The following is a 13,190-nucleotide window of genomic DNA, read 5'->3' as shown; positions in this document are numbered from 1 at the left end:
AAAAAAAAAAAAAAACCTAGCTGGGCGACGTGGCAGGTGCCTGTAGTCCCAGCTACTCGGGAAGCTGAGGCAGGAGAATGGCATAAACCCGGGAGGCAGAGCTTGCGGTGAGCCGAGATCGCGCCACTGCACTCCAGCCTGGGCGACAGAGTGAGACTCTGTCTCAAAAAAAAAAAAAAAAAAAAACACCTTACCAAAAGCTTCTAAAAGGCGGAGTGAATTCTCTTACAGTGTTTTCATGGTACTTTTAGAAAACAAAGACTTATCACGGGAAAGTGTCCACCTCAAACGTGTGTCTTCCGTTCGAGACATTTGCCAGATTTGAAGCTGCATGGAGCAGGAGGCCATAGAGTTGAGCTGGGAACTTCTGATGACGAGAGATGAACCCCCTTAAGTCTTTCAAAACTTAAGAACAGATAGATATCCACCAATTGTCAAACAAAATCCCACAGAAATCATTTCAGAGCAATAGGGACAAATCAGAGGCAGATGAATATTTCAAAAGCTACAACTCAACCCTGACCCAGCTCAGTCCCTAAATAGATTGGAATTAGCTGGCTTGGCACTCTGTCTGCATAACCAAAGAAAAGAAGGATGGCCAGGCGCGGTGGCTCATGCCTGTAATACCAGCACTTTGGGAGGCCGAGGCGGGTGGATCACGAGGTCAGGAGATCAAGACCATCCTGGCTAACATGGTGAAACCCCATCTCTACTAAAAATTAGCCGGGCATGGTGGTGGCGCCTGTAGTCCCAGCTACTTGGGAGGCTGAAGCGGGAGAATGGCATGAACCCGGGAGGCAGAGCTTGCAGTGAGCCGAGATCGTGCCACTGCACTCCAGCCTGGGCAACAGAGCAAGAGTCCATCTCAAAAAAAAAGAAAAGAAAAGAAAAGGATATTTTTCAATGAAACAAAAACTCACCCAGAGTCCTTACAGTTTACTTATACATAATTTCCAGTACACTCAAAAATGACAAGATCAGAGAAATGACAGTAGAAAGCTGGGACTGCCCCATCATCACCCACATGTTCACCATGATGAAAACATGCAGCTATGGATGTGTTGCAGGGTGAGCAAGAAGGGAGCATCTAGGTTCTAACAGTGTGCAAGAGTATGGGTTTCTATTACCTCTCAGTTGCCACTGCTCAATCTGTGCAGGAATAAAATGCTAATTATTTAGTTCGATGTTCATGAGTATCATGGGAGGGTTGTGGGGCTTCTTCTTTGGTAAAAATGTTTGGGCTGGGCGCGGTGGCTCACGCCTGTAATCCCAGCACTTTGGAAGGCCAAGGAGGGCAGATCACTTGAGGTCAGGAGTTTGAGACCAGCCTGGCTAACATGGCGAAACTCCATCTCTACTAAAAGTATAAAAGCTGGGTGTGGTGGCACGCACCTGTAATGCCGGCTACTCAGGAGGCTAAGGCAGGAGAATCCATTGAACCCGGGAGGCGGAGGTTGCAGTGTGCCAAGATTGTGCCATTGCACTCCAGCCTGGGCAACAAGAGTGAAACTACATTTCAAAAAAAAAAAAAAAAAGTTTGATGAGAGGCTGGCAGAACCCATGGAAACATAGTCCTTGGTGTAGAATTTCACATTTTCTCAGCCTCCCAACAACCTGCAGCTGGAGTGGGAACACTCTGGTGTAATTAGTTTCTGCAGTTCAAACACAGACTTCCAGGAACACTGGTTACAGTCAGGTCCTGTGGAAGAGCCAAGGGCAGGGCAGAGCAGGAGAAACTAAATAATTCAGGAAAGAAGTGAAAAGAATATGTCAGTTGAGTTGTGAATACCCTGGAATTAACGTAATCTAATACTGAACACATAGCAAGGGCTTCATTAGGCTTCTCCTCATTTTGAGAAAGACACTGTCTACATTCTGCACCCATTTTCCCTAGGACCCCATGTGAAGCTCCATGTTGATCTTCCCAATATCATCATCTACCTTTTATTTTTTTTCTTTCATTAAAAAAGGTCTTTTTCTTCTGTTGTGCAGACAGAGTGAAAGCCAGCTAATTCCAATCTATTTAGGGATTGAGCCAGGTCAGGGTTGAGTCGCAGCTTTTGAGATATTCATCTACTTTCGATTTGTCCCTGTTGCTCTGGAATGACTTCTCTGGGATTTTGTTTGACAGTTGGTGGATATCTATCTCTTCTTAAGTTTTGAAAGACTTAAGGGGGTTCATCTTTCGTCATAAGTTCCCAGCTCAACGCTATGGCCTCCTGCCCCGTGCAGCTTCAAATCTTGAAGGGAAGACACACGTTTGAGGCAGACACTTTCCCGTGATAAGTCTTTGTTTTCTAAGCACCAAGAAAACACTGTAAGAGAATTCACTGTAAGAGAATTCGCTCTACAGTTAGAAGGTTTTGGTAAGGTTACATCATCAGTAATCTAATATTGAACACATAGCAAGGGCTTCATTGGACTTCTACTAATTTTGAGAAAGAAAACATCTACGTTCTGTGCCTGTTTTCCCCAGGACCCTGTGTGAAGCTCCATGTTGCTCTTCCCAATATCATCAGTTGCCTAGGATGTTGTGCCTACCTCTTTCCATTCTCATTTAAAATGTGTCTGGTCTCATCATTCCATTCCTAGCTAACAGGAAAAGCTAAACTACAGGCATGATAATATTAAAAGTAATGGCAGAAACCACAACTACTTTTGCACCAACCTAATAGGAGCTCTGTAATGAACTTAAACTGGCAAAATATGTGTATTTTAACAGGACAGTTTGAAGCCCCATCTATAGAGTTGGCTCATTCCATAATTATTTCTTGGGTACCTACTACATAGAAGCCACTGTGCTGAGTACAGTGTGTGATACTTCTGGAACCAGGCTCCCACAAGTCTTTAAAAATGATGAGAGGAATGACGTATCCCGGAGAACTCAGAGGCTGCTCTGAACTTTACATATATTCTTTCATCTTAGGCTGAGGAAACACTCAGAGAGCTTATCTGCTAACATCATGATGCAAAGAAGACTCTCCAAACATAGGAAGAGAGCACTTAGAAAGTTTTCTGGAGTGTTAAAGGGACGAACACTATCTTGTTAAAGGATTGAGAGGTCAGAGGCATGGATGTGAGATGGGGGAAATCTTAAGAACAGCTGGAAAGGTGATGTTTTGGCTGCTTTGACATGGGTGAGGAAAAGAGCAGTCTCAGACAAGACAAATGAACAGGTGCATGTTGTCTTCACCTAGGAAAGAGCTGTGGAGAAGATGTTAGGAGCTATTTTCACATCTGACTTGGATTGTGACGCCTTTCAACCTTTCAAAACTCTGTTTTTGTAAGTTAGGAATATTGCCACCAGGTGGCAGCAGTTATCAGGGTTAAGTTTTATATGCAGGCAGGAAAATCTAGGAAAGATGAGAAAAGCAATTAACATACTTTTCCATAGAAATTATTTTATTATACTTTAAGTTTCTAGGGTACATGTCACAACGTGCAGGTGTGATACATTAGTAACATGTCCATGGTTGCGCCTACCCATCAACTCATGCATTATTTTATTTCTACTAATTCTATCATTCCCCAGCCTCCTACCCCCCAGATAGCCCAGTGTGGATGTCCATCCCTGTGTCCAAGTGATCTCATTGTATTGTTCAATTCCAACCTATGAGTAAGAACATGCGATGTTTGATTTTCTGTCCTTGTGATAGTTTGCTGAGAATGATGGTTTCCAGCTTCATCCATGTCCCTGCAAAGGACATGAACTCATCCTTTTTAATGGCTGCATAGTATTCCATGGTGTATATGTGCCACATTTTCTTAATCCAGTCTATCACTGATGGACATTTGTGCTGATTTCAAGTCTTTGCTATTGTGAGTAGTGCTGCAATAAACATACGTGTGCATATGTCTTTATAGTAGCATGATTTATAATCAGGCAAGTCTATCCAACAGACAATGGAGGAGCAGGGTGTACTGGAAACGTTTCTTAGGGACCACCCAAAGGCTGATCCAATTGCCAAGTATTGTTTCAATAATGATGCTGTTGCTTATGAGCCCATCACCAACTACATGTGAGTGATGGGGCAGAGAGTGTCCATAACCCTTGCATAACCACCATTCTTAGACATTCACTTATACTGCTCATTAGCTGTAATTTTTGACTAGTTACTAAACCACAGTCTCACCTTTCTATGGAAAGAATCAGAACAAGTTATGAGTTGGTACCATCTAAGAGTATAGTAATTCCTTTTCTTTCCTCCTTTCTTCTCATTGCTGGCCCATCCTGCTAAAGCCTCATTTATATGGTTAAGAGATTCATGGTAGAAATGTTCAAGTCAACTGAGAGATCCAAAGGAAGTCCTGGCAATGAGCTGCAGGGGAAAGAAGGAAAATACATGTGAGACTGTCAGACAAAAGCTCCAGTGGCTCAGATACTGCATCTCTCTCTCTCTTTGGAAAGACGCACAGTCCCCAGAGCAAATGTCTGAATGTTCTCAAGCCCACCATGTCTCATCAGAGCATCTTGACATTCTCTTGTCCTGTGGACTGTCGTTAGTGAGATGTTATGTTACATACCCGAGCTGGAAGCCACATTAGAGATCTTCTATTTCAACTCCCACATTTTATAGATGAAGAAACTAGAGGCAGGTAAGTGACATGACTGGCCCAAGTTAACTTAGAGCTTAAACTACCTTCCAGTGAAAAGCTCTTCTTTCTCTCCATGCTATCTCTTCTCCAGCTGCCTAGCACTCTCTGCTAGTGTGTGACCGGGAGGGAGGAAAATGGTGGTAGAAGTATCTAACATTGAAAGGGAAGGGAAGAGGAGTGGTGTGTGTGTGTGTGTGTGTGTGTGTGTGTGTGTGTGTGTGTGTGTGTGTGTCTGGACACTGGGAAAACAGAAAAAGTGATTGTTTCCTCAATTCTGGGTACCCCAGTGTAGTGAAGATATCAGCTTATTGTAAAAGTAGAAAACACATTTGGAAGAGGATATTGTCTTGCCATATTAAGTCTTGGCTGGCTAAAGGCTTTCAATTAGGGACAAAAAGTATAATCTTGAAAGGAACTAACTCCAGATGGGAAGGAGAACTTGTGGGATAAGCCTCTCATTGCCCCATGAAAATGATTTGGGCAGAGTGTGGCTTCCTGTGGGTTAACTGCTTGTCCATTCTTAAGACAAGACTTGGTTGCTTAATGAAGGTGATAAACCTTTCTTTTGCGGTCTTTCTACTTTGGGGAGATCAGCATTGGGACACCACCCAAAAATTTCCTAGTCCTCTTTGACATGGGCTCTTCCAATCTCTGGGTGCCCTCCATCTACTGCCAGAGCCAAGCCTGCTGTGAGTATGTCACCATCACCCTCCACACCATGAGGGGAGCAGATAGAGGGGCAGAGCTGGGTTTGAGTGCAGGCGTATCATTCTAAGTCCTGAGTTCTCTGTGCATATCCATCACGTATTCTCCTTCTGTTTGGAACATCTAGAAATTGCTCTCAATCTATCACTTCAGCACCACTTTTCAGAAGTGCTGACTTTTTTGGAGACAGAGAGCAGTAACAGACTAAGGCTTCCTTTCCTTCCTCCCAGCTCCCTCCTGTGGCCGAGTATTCCTGGCAAGTCTGAGGCAATCTTTCCCTCAGAGAATGGTCAGCTGGAAGGAATTTGGGCAATGTGTGTCATAGACTTTTCTAGGACTAGCACAGTTTGTCTACAAGAAAAGATCTAGGGTGATGCCCTATCCCAGCCTTGGTCTGATGAGCCCAATCCATCAAGGATAAGTAGCCTTCATGTGTTTTGGAAAACTGCAAATGAAATTAATATTCCATTTTGTCTTTCTACAGCCGATCACAACAGGTTCAACCCCAGCCTGTCCTCCACCTTCAGAAACAATGGACAAACCTATACACTGTCCTATGGGAGTGGCAGCCTGAGTGTGTGACACTGTGACTGTAAGTGGTGTTTTCATAGCCTCTGAGTGTGTGACTGGGCTGTGACACTGTGACTGTAAGTGGTGTTTTCATAGCCTCTGAGGGTGTGTGGTTTGGCTCCCATTTTCGAGAGTCTTACACCTTATTAGAGAAATCCATGCTTACTAATTAGGTCCAAGCTTCCCAGAAGCTGAGTGTTGGAAGGAACACAAAACCTATCTAACTCAGCCTTCGTCCCAAGATGTAAATTGCTTCCACAGCAGTCCTGACTGCAGGAAGCCTTTATGTTGTGCTAAAGTTGTTGTGTCTTCTTGCAACTTTGCTGTGTGGTCCTAACTCTGCCCTCTGGAAACGCACAGATAGGTCTACTTCCTCTTCCACCCAGTTGCACTTTGCATATTTGAAGACAAGCCTTTTTACTATTTTCTTATTTCTTTAGTTCAAACACCTACAATTCCTCTAATCATTCTTGCACATGGATTGTTCAGTATGAAACCATTCAATTCCTTCACTGTCCATGGAAGTGGAAACTATAACTCCAGAAAAAACTTCTTCCACTTCTCCAGCATCCACACTCTTTTTTCCAAGACACACATGATTGGAAAGGTTGCTCTTTCACCCTCCACTCCCACCCTTGTGGTTGGGTTCTGCATGAAAGAAGCTGATGGTCTCTCTCTAGGAGGCTTTCTGGATCCCATACCCTGTGCACATAAATCTGGGAAGCTGTGCGATTTGTGCACCTGAATTGTCAAGCTATACTGTCTGCTTGCCATAGGTTCGTAACACCATCGTCAATAACCAGGAGTTTGGCCTGAGTGAGAATGAGCTCAGTGACCTCTTCTACTATTCAGATTTTGACGGGATCCTGGGAATGGCCTACCCAAGCATGGCAGTGGGGAATTCCCCGACAGTGATGCAGGGGATGCTGCAGCAGGGCCAGATCTTCAGCTTCTACTTCACCCATTGAGAACCTTCGTCCTGTGAAGGGCTCAGAAAATGAGGGTCCATGGGGATTCCAGGCAACCCAAGATCAGATGGGGTCCAGGTTATAAGGTGTTCTGACACAATGAGTATTACTTGCTATATAAAATTCCCATATTTCAGAAAATTTGGGAAAAATCTTATTTTAAATACACTTTAAGAACTTTAAATTAGGTCAGGTGAGGTGTCTCATGCCTATAATTCCAGCACTTTGGGAGGCCGAGGCGGGCGAATCACAAGGTCAGGAGATTGAGACCATCCTGGCTAACACGGTGAAACTCCATCTATACTAAAAATACAAAACAATTAGCCGGTGTTGGTGGTGGGCACCCATAGTCCCTGCTACTCAGGAGGGTGAGGCAGGAGAACGGCGTGAACCTGGGAGGTAGAGCTTGCAGTGAGCCGAGATCGCACCACTGCACTCCAGCCTGGGTGACAGAGTAAGACTCCATCTCGGGAAAAAAAAAAAAAAAAAAAAGAATTTTAAATTATATTAGCTATAAGCTACATGATGACTTTTCATAAAATTGAGTAACTGTCCTTCAGGGTTTATTTAGGAAATCTGGAGACTGCTATGTTAGCACTAAAGAACAAGCCACATGAGCATTACTAGTAAAGAGAACTATAAAGCAGGAATAATCATAATACTAAGTCTGGCTTTATAAAGTGTTCTCCTAGCAGTTACTTCAAATGTCATCTCAAAAATCCTGATATTAGCCCCATCTTGCCAGGGAGCAAATGGAGGCTCAAACACATTGTTAGAATTGATCAAGGTCACTCACGGTAGGTGTGAAGCCAAGACTCAAACTCAAATATCTTGATCACAAATCCAATACTTTTCTTGCTCTGCTTGGCACTGAACTTTTGTGCCAAACTTTATCCCTTGCTCCTTCTTTCCCAAACACACGATCCTCAAAGTACCTGAAGTTCACCTGTCTTTCTTCTACGACTGGCCAGCATAAGGAGCACAAAAGGCCGAAGTCCTTTCAGTATTGTCTAGTTAATGACCTGACCATGATGGGAGCATGCCTCTCAGAGTGCACTTGCGGGCTCTCTCAGGCTCCATTCTAGTTGTCCCCAAAACCGTTTCCTGTTGTTCTCACTTCCTCCCAGGGAGGGTTTCTCTGGGATGCTTTTCTAGTTCGTTTTTGGGTGCCTGGTTTCTATTCCCATCTTCTTTATGGGCATCGTGTCTAGTAGTTTGGTGTTACTCTGAGAAGTCTCCTCCTGTGCCTCAGCAGGCCAAGTCTGAGAGCAGCTCAGAGGACAGCGTCCCCTCATCTGTGGCACCCGTCTGAGGGAGTGCGGGAAGGAGAGAGGCGAGAGAACTGCCTCACTGACTGTGTGTGGACACTCACGTTCTTCTACATCTCTCCCTAGCCAACCAACCCGCCAGTATGGTGGAGAGCTCATCCTTGGAGGTGTGGACCCCCAACTGTATTCTGGTCAGATTATCTGAACCCCTGTCACCCGGGAACTGTACTGGCAGATTGCCATCGAGGAGTAAGTAGAGAGGGCACCTCCTGTGGATTGTGGACACTCGCAGGGTGTTCCTCCAGCTTAACAACATTTCCTGTTCCTCCACATCACACAGGTTTCTTAAATAGAATCACCAGCCCCAGGCTGAGGTGGTCCTGGAGCTCAGAAGACACTGGTGTCTGGCGCTAGACTTTTTGAACTGGGTACTGAGCCTCAGCATGCTGGCAGGTTGGTCATTCCTAGGCACTGTGAATCTATGTTTCTATCTTGGAAGCTTGATGATTTCCATCAGCATAATCTTTACCACTTCTATCATTAGTGAAAGTAATAGCTGTCATTGATGTTTTATATATGCCAGGTACTATACGAAGTATTTTATTTATTTATTTATTTGAGACAGAGTGTCACTCTGTCGCCCAGGCTGGAGTGCAGTGGCATGATCTCGGCTCATTGCAACCTCTGCCTCTGGGGTCCGAACCATTCCCTTGCCTCAGCCTCCTGAGTAGCTGGGATAACAGGTGCCCACCACCATGCCCAGCTAATTTTTTGTACTTTTAGTAGAGATGGGCTTTCACCATGTTGGTCAGGCTGGTCTCAAACTCCTGACCTCAAGTGATCTACCCATCTTGGCCTCCCAAAGTACTGGGATTATAGGTGTGAGCCACCGTGCCCGGCCTAAGTACTTTGAATATATTATTGCATATAATTTTCACAAGAGCACTATAAGGAGGTCAGCAATATGTTTCATTCTATAAAGAAATCAAGCCTCTGAGGGCTAAGTAACTTGTCCAAAGTCACACATTTTATAAGGCCAAAATTTGAGCACAAGCTTATCTGATCTGCACTGGAATCAGATAAGCTTGTGCTCAAATCAGTTATTTCTACACCCAAGAATTCTCTGTCACATGCCAGTTGAAGACAAAACTCCTTTGATCTGTATTTAAGACCATACAAAGTCTCGGCTCCACCTATCAATACAGCCTCTCAGTGCTTCACGATATTTTTTTTTTTTTGAGACGGAGTCTCGCTCTGTCACCCAGGCTGGAGTGCGGTGGCCGGATCTCAGCTCACTGCAAGCTCTGCCTCCCGGGTTCACGCCATTCTCCTGCCTCAACCTCCCAAGTAGCTGGGACTACAGGCGCCCGCCACCTCGCCCGGCTAGTTTTTTGTATTTTAGTAGAGACGGGGTTTCACCGTGTTAGCCAGGATGGTCTCGATCTCCTGACCTCGTGATCCGCCCGTCTCGGCCTCCCAAAGTGCTGGGATTACAGACTTGAGCCACCGCACCCGGCGCTTCACGATATTTAGCACAAACTTCAACAAGTCCTTGCACCTGGCCATGATTTTCTTGCTTTTGTTCTTTTAATCATGCCACCTGGAGTGCTTACTTGACTTGTAGGCATTCCTCAAAGCCCAGATTAATTCGTATCTTCTCCTAAAAATCCTCCCAGGGGCCCAGAGCACAGTGATTTATTTCTCTCTCTTTTGATCCTATAATGCTTACCTGTGCTGCTGTCACAATTAACATGTCCTAGTCATTGGGCAAGGCAGTGGGGAAACAGCCCAACCTACAAGAGTAGAAAGAGGTAAGAACTTGGCAGATTATCTGTACGTGGAATAGAGGTGTCTTTTCATATAGCCCAATTCTACTCATCCTTTATCACTTCCTCAGAAAAATCCTTGTTCTGGCTTCCCAAACTAGATCAAGTCCTCTTTTCTCTGGCACATTGCAATGTGCACCTATCAGGGCTGCAATTAGACATCATTTGTGTGTCTTTGTTAAGTGTCTGGGCTCTCCACTAGACTGTGGTGTATGTCTTGTTCACCATTGTATCTCCAAGTGCCTTGCATGACACCTGGCTAGTAGACAGATCTCAACACATCTATGTGGGATGAAGAGGAAGGGTAGAGCAGTAGAAAAAAGCAAGACAAGGAATCAGAGACTGAATCATGTAAGACGCTATGTACCACATGACAGGGTTTATCAGCTACTGCCTTACAGTGTTAGTGTTAGTCATGGCTTGATTAATTGTGTTGTTTCATCTCTATTAGAATAAGCTCCTTAAAACAGTAAGCACAAATTACCCACTCCTTGTATCACCATAAACCCTGAAAGAGTGTATTACACATAGTAGGTGCTCAAAATGCAGCTATTTATTGATTACAAGCCCTGACTGTGTTTGGCACTATGTACTGGACCCCATATAGGTAGATGAAAGAAGATAAGACGCAGGCTCTGTCTTCCTAGAGCTTTCAGTCAGAGGTGGAGTGGGCACCAGATCAAGACTGAGGATGCGACTCCAATAATTACAAATGCACTGAAGCATTTCATGGGCAGATGTGTAATAGGAGTGGCTTGGCTGCCTGGAAGAGGAAGAACATCAGAGCTGCTGGGTTGGGGGAGAAGGGATGACATGGCTCATGTTTTCAGTAGAGGCACTTGATTCTCTTTGTCCTGGTGTCCCCCCCAGATTTGCCATTGGTAACCAGGCCACTGGCTTGTGCTCTGAGGGTTGCCAGGCCATCGCGGATACCAGGACCTTCCTGCTGGCAGTTCCCCAGCAGTACATGGGCTCCTTCCTGCAGGCAACAGGAGCCCAGCAGGCTCAGAATGGTGATGTGAGTAACCAGAAGCCAAGGGCTTTTCTGCACACCCAGACAGACTCAACACAGGTGCCTGAGTGCAAGGAGTTCACAACAGAGAGGAGGAAGGGTAGGATGGGACCTGAGGCTTTGGTAGGAAAGATGGGTGGGGACACAGCATAGCATTTCTGTCATGAACTTTCAATGCAAGGAAGGGGAAGGGGAGGGAGTAACACCATCTCTCCTCAGACTGATTGAGTATGGGGTGAATGGTTGTCAGGAGGTGCTATGAATCCACTGTAGGTCCTGGGGGCAAATTTCAGCTTTCTGGCCACTATCATTTGACTGCTCTGAAATATTAGAGTCAACACATTTCTCCATTCCTTCTGGTTTCTTTCTCCCGTAGGAATACATCTTTGGCTGTCACTCTGAGTAGCCTTCTCTCCCCACACCTGCCCGCTTTGTACTCATATCTGTTGTTTTCTTCTCCCCACATGCAAGAATCTATTCCCAGACTAAACCTTGATTTTTCAGGTTATGTGTGTGTGTGTGTGTGCATGCACACATCTGTGCACGTGCATGCATACATGTGTGCACATGCTATGGTGAGTACATGGACGTGTGCACACAAATGTGGATATGAGTGTGTGGGAGAGTAGGCTTCCACAAGTGTGTGCCCATGCCTTTTCTCCGTAATTTTCACTTTCCGAGGCTAGAGACTCTGTTCTAGAATAAGCCTCATTCTTTATGACCATATCAATACAACCAAAATCCAAAAGCTGAGATGTATTTAAGGAGAGGACGGAAGACAGCAAGTGGGCCTGGTCAGAGTTATTCCTGGGAAGGCCAGGCCTTCCATGCTCTGAAACAGCCTTTACTGGAAGGTTGAGGGGAAAGTCTTACAGGGAAGTCACGGGAACAAAGTGGGCCTTGGGCCTTTTACCTGGACTCCTAGTCCCCTGGAGCGCCTCAGCTTTGCCTCTTCCCGCTCTCAGTTTGTGGTCCACTGCAGCTACATACAGAGCATGCCCACCATCACCTTCATCATCGGTGGGGCCCAGTTTCCTCTGCCTCCCTCTGCCTATGTCTTCAATGTACATATTCACTCCTGGCTTCCTGGGTACTGGGATTCGGTGGGCCCAAACAGGTGTTCCATGTCCCAGCTCACATCTGGGCACCTATGATGTGAGCGGGGCACCAGGGATCAGGCTGAGGCTGAACAGGAATTCAGGGCCCCCTATAGGTGTCATGGAATATAAGGTGGGGAGTCCCTGTGGGGAAAGGTCTCTACAGTACAGCTAGTTGTATCTTCATGTCCTTTGTCTCTTCAGAACAATGGCTACTGCAGGCTCGGAATTGAGGCCACCTAACTGCCCCTCCCTCAGTGGGCAGCCCCTCCCTCAGTGGGCAGCCCCTCTGGATTCTGGGGGATGTCTTCCTCAAGGAATATTACTCTGTCTATGACATGGCCAACAATAGGGTGGGCTTTGCTTTCTCTGCCTAGACTAGCCAGCAACTGCTGTCTCCACCCTCTCTGCAGGACTCTGGGATCGTCCTGGTGTTTCTGTGGGTCCATGGCAGCATTTTTAATGATCCTGACTCCCTCTGCTCACTAGAGTCTTACTTTCTGGAACTAATAAATTGGAAAACTCCAAACACCTTTAATGTTCATTCCCAGATGTCTTTTTTGGTGTGTTCTGCTTTTTGTGGCTTATTCTAAGTTGAAACTTAGCAACAGTTACTACAGGCGATCAGTTAGTTAATCAATGGGAGAGAAATACAAGGAGGCAATCTCTGCCTGAGTATGGAACTGCAGCACAGGCATTAAGGACACAGTGATATCTCCTTGGGAAACTCTGGTTGGAGGTTATCACCCACCTAGCTCTCTCTGCCACAATATTGTTTTTGACTATTCTTAGAAAGAACGTGTACCAGACCAATGGCTGACTCAAGAACAATCTAAGGGATGGGGGAAGCAACAACTTTATAAAGCATTTCAAACACGTGTTTTGCAAGCCAAACATAATCAGAAAACCTTCTTTTAAGGGCAGCAGCACAATTTCAATGAATTTGCAGATTAATGGGCATTATCATAGTCCTCATGACTCCCTACTGGTACTCAGGCTACTTCACATGTTCACTTTGCCTTGAAACTTGAACGCATTTGAGTTCAAAATCCCCAGTTTTATTTTACATCGGAAGGAACTGAGGCATAGAGAGGTGATCATACAGTTGGTGTTCAAGTCAGATTCAGATTCAATGGAATAATTTTTTA

General features: G+C 45.3%; 1 pseudogene; it reads left to right on the top strand.

Moving 5' to 3' along the window:
• Window positions 1-1,052: 1,052 nt before the first annotated feature.
• On the top strand, window positions 1,053-12,419 carry LOC108528008 (gastricsin-like; annotated as a pseudogene).
• The last annotated feature ends 771 nt before the right edge of the window (window positions 12,420-13,190 follow it).

Source organism: Rhinopithecus bieti, unplaced genomic scaffold (genome assembly GCF_001698545.2).
Source record: "Rhinopithecus bieti isolate Rb0 unplaced genomic scaffold, ASM169854v2 scaffold_3040, whole genome shotgun sequence".
Lineage (NCBI taxonomy): Eukaryota > Metazoa > Chordata > Mammalia > Primates > Cercopithecidae > Rhinopithecus > Rhinopithecus bieti.
This window is presented reverse-complemented; position numbering and strand designations above follow the sequence as displayed.